Here is a 7,244-nt window from a genome sequence, read left to right as displayed (position 1 = left end):
TGAGAAAAGTTTATTATTTCATGGATTTATCAAATTTCAGTATGACACGTTATGCCGTGAATTGTTAGAATCTGAGGATGCGTGACTCAAATCTGCACTGGACTCACATCGGGTAGTGACAACGTTACCCAACCAATGGTACAGATAAAAAAGGGCTGCTGCTCTGACCATGCTGCTACGTTGATTTGAATGGAAATGGCCCTTCTATCCATTTTATTTCTATGGCCCTGATAATGCCACATCATGCTGTCGGTTTCACTCAGGACGGGACCAGACAGAGGTCTTCACTGGGAACGGGATTGCCGAGCGGCAGGGCTGAGGTTTGGCTGCACAGCTTCACAACAGAGTCCCGGAAATACTTTGAACTGATCTGAAGTGATCTAAAACTGCTTCCTGTGTTCTGGCCTGCAGGTCATTCATTAGGGACATCTTTCTGGCATTGCCTTTCCACTCTGACCTCAGCTGAGCTCTGACTTCAGCCAAGAGCTAAAATGTATTTATTGGAGACAGACGTGCATGCGATGTGAAATGTCACAGTTGTTAATGAGGTTGTCCACATGAGGGTTTTTTTTTTTTTTTTACTGTTTAGGACATTTAAAAATGGGTCTGTGCCACAAAGTTTGAAATGTTTACATCATTCAAAAAGTGCTTTTCAAAGTTAGTTCAGTTAGCCGACTTAATGCATCATCTCTGTGAATCAGTAATCAAGTCCTGGTATCGAGACCCTATTCTCTGGACTAGACTGGGACTCGCGCACTGATGACTTGGACTCAGACTCGAGGATTCATAAAATAGGACTCGGAAGTTGGATGAAGTTTCTGACTACTGGTATGTGTAATAGGAAGTGGAATTTTGCTATTCTCAGGAGTCGGGACTAGACCTCAGGTAACGGTGACTCGACTCTTTGGTGACTTGGGTTTGAACACTGGGGACTCGAGACCTGACTCGGTCTTGGCAGTTGGTGACTCGACTACAAAACTGCTGTGTATATTGTAGCTTTATTTTTTTAATTTCTTCATGAGATGCACAATGAAACTTGGACAGTTAGTCACAGAGTAAAACAAATCAAAACCATACATAAAGTGTTTCTTAGGCTATGTTCCCATTTGGGATCTTATTTGACGAGAAAAAAGTTGACTAGGGTATTTTGTAGTAAAAAAAAAAAAAGTATTTTGGTTCCAAAAAGCAGCCAAGAGTGTCTTCTGTTGCTAAGACAACAGCTACAGTCTCCTAGACCGCTATGTGGAGCGGTGCTAACGTTAGATAAATCAAAGTGATGGAGCGAGCTAGAGAAAGAACAGAGAGCGAGAGAGGTGCTAAAGTTAGAGAAAACCAAAAGGTGGAGACGCTCCGAGCTGCAAAAAGAAGTCGGCGGTGGCGTTTAAAAAAGTGCTCAAGACCATTTTAAAAACATGGTTTACTCCATAGGATTATAAAGTAAAACAGAAGCTGGCGTCTTTCAAAAAAAGACGCAGACATAGCCTTAATGTGTAAAAAATGCTCTTTATGCTCCCATAAGTTGATACAAAAGGCAACGTTGCTTTTTTTCAAAATTAAATTATTGGAGCACAAAGCAGTATTTTTCATTTGTCCTGCACCTGCCAGAAGGTGGGATTTGCACACAATTTCTATTATAACTGTTTGTTCCCCAACACTTTGTCTTTCAGACCAGTGGAAAGAAAACATTTATCTTATTTAACTTTGTCCATTTGTTCCTGTGGATTTCTCCTAAATTCAGAGGGAGATTCACTGCAGAAAGAGACATTAAGACAAAGAAAGTGAAACTGGGGAAACAGGAGACTGTAAAAACAAAAGAAAAAAACTACAATATTTTACAGTTTCCAGACACGGATGGTGCATGTACAGAACGTGCAGGTTTGCAGAATAGCATTATGAGCTCAACTTCTCTAAAACACACAGGTTGGGATAGTCGGTATCAGCTGGAGTGTCGAGGAGGAAGAGAAAACACAAAGAACAGGAAAAAAAAGAGCTTTCACCAGTTCCAGACCGTTAAATATTGAAATAGTACTGGACTAAAGGCTTTGATCCATGCCTTATTCATCTGAATCTTGTGCATGTAAGCTACAAAACTCACTCAACCTTTTTTATTAATTTCATAATACCGTGAGTGGCTTATCTAATGAACAGGGGTGGGGAAAATAATCGATTCTTAGAGGTATCGAGATTCTCTCGAGAACGATTCGACGCTTAGTTCTGTTAATAATCGATACAAAATAAATTTCAAAAAAGTTACTGTCTCCAGACAAGTACAAATCAGAAAACGGAGTCACTGAAAGGGGATGGGATAACAACAACTTAGAGCAGTGGTTCTCAAACCTTTTTTCAATAAATGTACCCCCTGTGGATTATTCTCTGTGCCAGTTACCCCCTGACCAGCGCAAAGCCAATCAACTAAACAACTTTGTAACTGAAAAACATTTAAATGCTACTTCAAATGTTTAAAATCCATTCCTTTTTTAATTTACTAGTATAGTAGCAATTTTCAAGGATTTATGCATGAATGCAAAAAAATCTCATGTGCCCCCTGCAGTGCTCCAAAGTACCCCTAGGGGTACGCGGTCCCCATTTGAGAAACACTGACTTAGAGTTTAGGCAAGAGTGTAGCAAAAAAACTTTTGGACAGTATATCTATAGATCTATATATATATATATATATATATATATATATATATATATATATATATATACACACACACACATATAAGAATATAAATAAAAATTATGCAAAACACATATAGGCTGTTGTCTACTTCATCACATTACCTGTGACCACTTCATGTTTCATTTTCTAAGAAGCCAATTCTCCTCCGTTTAAAAAAGGTCCCAAAAATGTCACTTTGAGTTTTTTTTAACATTAATGTGAGTTCCCCCAGCCTGCCTATGGTCCCCCAGTGGCTAGAAATGGTGATAGGTATAAACCGAGCCCTGGGTATCCTGCTCTGCCTTTGAGAAAAATGAAAGCTCAGATGGGCCGTTCTGGAATCGTTACATGACCTTATGAGGTCATAAGGGGCAAGGTTATCTCCTCTTTCTCTGCTTTGGCCCTCTAGAGGATTGGCCCCACCCATGAGAGAGAGACATCATGGCTTTCAACAAGCAAAGGACCACACCCCCAACCTTGCCCCCCCCCCCCCCGCTCTTTTTCAGATTCCGAAATGGCTGAATTTGGCAAAGAAATTTTAGATATGATACAGCAGTGTATTTTTCATTTATCTGTAAAAAAAAAAAAAAAAAGTAACAGGCAGGGAAGGAAGGCCAGGAAGACAAGTGGGAAAAACAATTTTGATAATTACCACAGACCTACATGTTTACCCTAGCTTACGATCCAATCAAGAACCACAATGAATGAACACTGTTCGCTGTATGGCTAGTAAAGCTGGTAATGGTCGTCTGTTTAACACAAGTTTTTAGCTGTGACTGTCGTACCTGAACCTGCTGCATCTTAGCTGCTGTCTGTAGATTCCTCCATGCACAACCAGTATTCTTTTGGATGTTTCATATTATGCAAATGCAACAGCGGCGATGTTGTGTGTTGTTTAGGGTCCTCGCAACCACGAGACAAATCGGCATTGCAAATTCAACATGCAGCCGGACTCGAATGGCCTTCTTTTGACTGAAAGTACCGCCAAACATCACTTTTTCTGCTCATGAGTTCCATTTTCAGTCGGCAATGAGCCCAGAGTAGCGTGCCTAGTGCAAGGATAGAGTTTGGTGGAAAACAATTCTAAGGTTCGGCAGAAACCAAACACCGTCCAAAAGCCCAATATTTGTCTGACTCCGAAGCTGTATAGTTGATTAGGTGCATCCCTGATTCCTATAACATTCACATTGGGAGTATGTTAGCATCCTGATCTTAGCATTTAGCTTAAAGCACCGCTGCGTTTGTGTTCAGACTGTAGGCAAAAGTGACCCAAATCCGATTCATCCTATATGTTAAATCATTCGTCCTGCCACTAATTTGAGGGACATTGATTCGAGATCTTTGAAACGAGTGACGCTCTCTCTGGGAGGTTTCCCAACAAGCAGAAATACTTCTAATACGACCACATTTTAGGGATCGACCAATTATCGGCCCGGCTGATTATCATGGCCGATATTTGGCTTGGTTTGCAGATGATCTGTGTATGTATTGTACACTGTTTTTTTTTTTAAAGCTTCAGTTTTATTAAAATAGTTGCTCAAAACACTTGAGTGTAGGTATGTTTTCACAAGAGATTTGAGAAATATTTCCACTTTAGGGCCAAATTATCTCTTTATACGTTGCTTTGGAACAAATTTGGACGTCACTACACAGAAGGCTGAGTTTATTCTGAACATTTTGATATGAAAATCAGTTATATGCAAATACTCTTAGAAGGAGAATACAAGAAGACATCTAAAAATGCCCTAAGACCTCAGGAGGATTAAACTAACTTGTGTTGGAGCTTGTAACATATTAAGAAAATGTGAAAAAAAAAAAAATGTTCTTACTGTAAATAAATACTGTATTGTTATCGGCTTCATTAACTACTACTAATGGGTGTTGACCCCGACCCTATGTTGTCCTGTGAGTTTACACTAATGAACACAAAGTAGCTGTCTTCATTTAAATGTATTTTGCACAAACCTAATATTGGTTCTATATGTTTAAAAGGATAGATATTAAATATTCTCCCGTAGATATTCAACAGGAGAATGAGAAGCCACAGCCACTGCCAGTGATCTGGATTCTGACAAAGTTATAGTTTGGGGCTTTTATCCGTCCAGGTTTCTCTCTGAGATCTCTGCAGGTGAATGCAGTGTGTGAGGCTTGCATCATTTAACCCTCGTATTATTTATAAAGCATAAAGTAGACTATAACTGAGCACCCAATTCTGTGTTACATTGTTTTGGCAAACGTCATTACTACCACTATTTTTACACTTCTTCATGGAATTGATGGTGAGTAAATCTCATTGACATGAAATTATGCCGAATAATTGAGTAAAATAGACAGCAATTAGGAATTATCTTGACTAATAGTTAAGGTCAGAGGGTGTTTATGGGTGATTACAAATATTAACCCGGGTAGACCAGAAAAGTAGTGATCATCAATTAGAGTGCGGAACCATCCATGTTATTTTTAGGAAATTTGGTTAAAAAGCCATGTTTCTGACGTAGAAACTTTGAAAATGGATCAAATTTGACCCAATGACAACAGGCGGGTTAAATGTTGGATTTAAAGAGGAACTAGTTTGGATCAACAGCATATTTCCACGATAATTGCTTCCCGCCGGATGACCCTCGCCTTCTGCTCTCTGTGTGTTGCTGTGTTCGCCCTTCTCTTCAGGAAACCCCAAACTTGGCAAGTTGTGAAGAACGTGTGGATGGTGCAACCAGGCCGGCCTGCTCGGTTCTTTTAGGGAATAATTGTAAACGTTCACAAAGAATATATTTAGGGCTTCTCCTCTCTATCTGGGACGTTTTGGGACCGATTGGTGGGATTGCTGGGGACGAAGTACACACAGAGATACACTGGTAAGAGCTACTGAGGTCTAACCATGTATCAGCTGATTTAAATAGCTCACGTTACTGTATTGTGTCAACAGTTAACTTCATTTGATATGGTATGCGTTTTTTTAAGTGGGGTGCAAATGTTCCTCCGAAACAAGGTCCTTCCTGAGACTATTCAGCTGCATCCGGCACTTAGCACCGCCCAAGATGATTGTGATTGGTTTAAAAAAATGCAAACAACCCAGAGCGGTTTTTACTCCTATGCCAGAATGCGGAAAATTGAGTTGTCGTCAGTCAGTTAATTAGTCTATTAAAGAGTTCATTAGCAGGTTAATTAGTACTAAGGTTGGGGATCGTTTTGGGTGTTTCCGATATCGTTGCTAAAACGATACTTTTAAAAGCGGAACATATATATTTTTAACCATTGTTTTAATCCAGCTACTATCTAGCGGTAACATAGCATCCCTTGCAGCAATGCTCCTGGAAAAAATAAAGAGTAAGGCACCTAAATTTCCTTCTTACTTGGTCTCGTTACTACCGTTTACATCGGAACCGGTGCCCTAATGGCACCACGTTTCGGTACCCAACTCTAATTGGTACCCTCGTATATTGCTCATCTCCTCACACTACATCACCCCTCCAGGAACCTAGAATCATCTAATCTAATCTAATCATCTAATAGCTATTCCACAGTCTAGGATGATAACAAAGGGGATCACGCCTCCTCCGTTGTGGCCCTGAGACTCTGGAACAAATTCCCGTTCATATTGGGTCCTTCTCCACTGCATAGAGATCTTTAAGTCTCAGCTGAAAACACATTTTTATTCTTTGGCGTATGTTTTATTTTAGGGCCATTTGTAGAGCGATGTGTTGTTTGTATGATGTGTATATTTTTATTGTCTTCCTTAAAGCAGTTTGTTCAGCATTGGTTGGTTTTAAATGTGCTCTATAAATAAATTGACTTGACCAGGCTTCTAGCAAATACCCTTAAAAAGGTGTTAAGAGAATGTGTAAAAACGGTCTGTGTTGGTGTCAGTCAGTTAATTAGTCCATTAAACAGTTAATAGGATAATTAGTGACCCAACTTCTAGCAAATACCCTAAAAAAAAGTGTTAGGAATATATGTAAAAAATAGAGAAGATACTCTTAGACCTTGGAGTGTTAAAGTGAGAATTTTAAGATGAAATGTTTGACTTTATTTTCAGAAGTCAAAGACATTTTTTTTACCTTAGGCCTAATCCTTTTCAGTACTGAACTCACATTAAGTGCACCAAAGCGTTTGAGTTGTCTGTATAGGTGTCAGTCAGTTAATTATGGCAAGACATCTAGCAAACACCCTTAAAAAGGTGTTAAGAAGAGATGTAAATATCAAGACAATGCCCTCAAACTTCAGAGGATTAAAGTTATAATTCTGACTTTATTCTCAGACCTCTAATATATTAGACCCCAGAGTGTTCAAGTGAGAATTTTGAGATGAAATGCTTGTCTTTATTTTCAGATTTCGAAGACATTTTTTCACATTGGCCCTAATCCTCTTCCTTACTGAACTCACATTAACCCTCACGTTGTCCTCTGGTCGAATTTGACCCATTTTCAGTTTTTTCATCCCAAAAAAAATGGGCCTTCGAAATAAGATGAAAATGTCAACATTAGACCTATCAAATAACTTTGGAAAAAAACATCAAAAAGCACCCTCAATAGAAAAAGTGAAATTTTTTTTTTAGAAAAAGCAATAATAGTGAAAAAACCTT

At 39.1% G+C, this 7,244-nt stretch overlaps 1 protein-coding gene, 1 long non-coding RNA gene and 1 pseudogene across 2 annotated transcripts in view; 1 reads left to right on the top strand and 2 right to left on the bottom strand.

The window, feature by feature from the left end:
• LOC116697906 (dual specificity protein phosphatase 19-like) overlaps window positions 1–7,244 on the top strand; it is a 40,866-nt pseudogene that overhangs the window by 18,895 nt on the left and 14,727 nt on the right.
• The window catches only part of LOC116697909 (uncharacterized), a 20,716-nt gene that overhangs the window by 11,339 nt on the left and 2,133 nt on the right, over window positions 1–7,244 (bottom strand). The window lies entirely within an intron of this gene.
• LOC116697905 (secreted frizzled-related protein 3) overlaps window positions 1–7,244 on the bottom strand; it is a 19,348-nt gene that overhangs the window by 11,339 nt on the left and 765 nt on the right. The window lies entirely within an intron of this gene.

Source organism: Etheostoma spectabile, chromosome 11 (genome assembly GCF_008692095.1).
Source record: "Etheostoma spectabile isolate EspeVRDwgs_2016 chromosome 11, UIUC_Espe_1.0, whole genome shotgun sequence".
Lineage (NCBI taxonomy): Eukaryota > Metazoa > Chordata > Actinopteri > Perciformes > Percidae > Etheostoma > Etheostoma spectabile.
The sequence above is the reverse complement of the archived record's forward strand: the minus strand, read 5'-3'. Positions and strand labels throughout refer to the sequence as shown.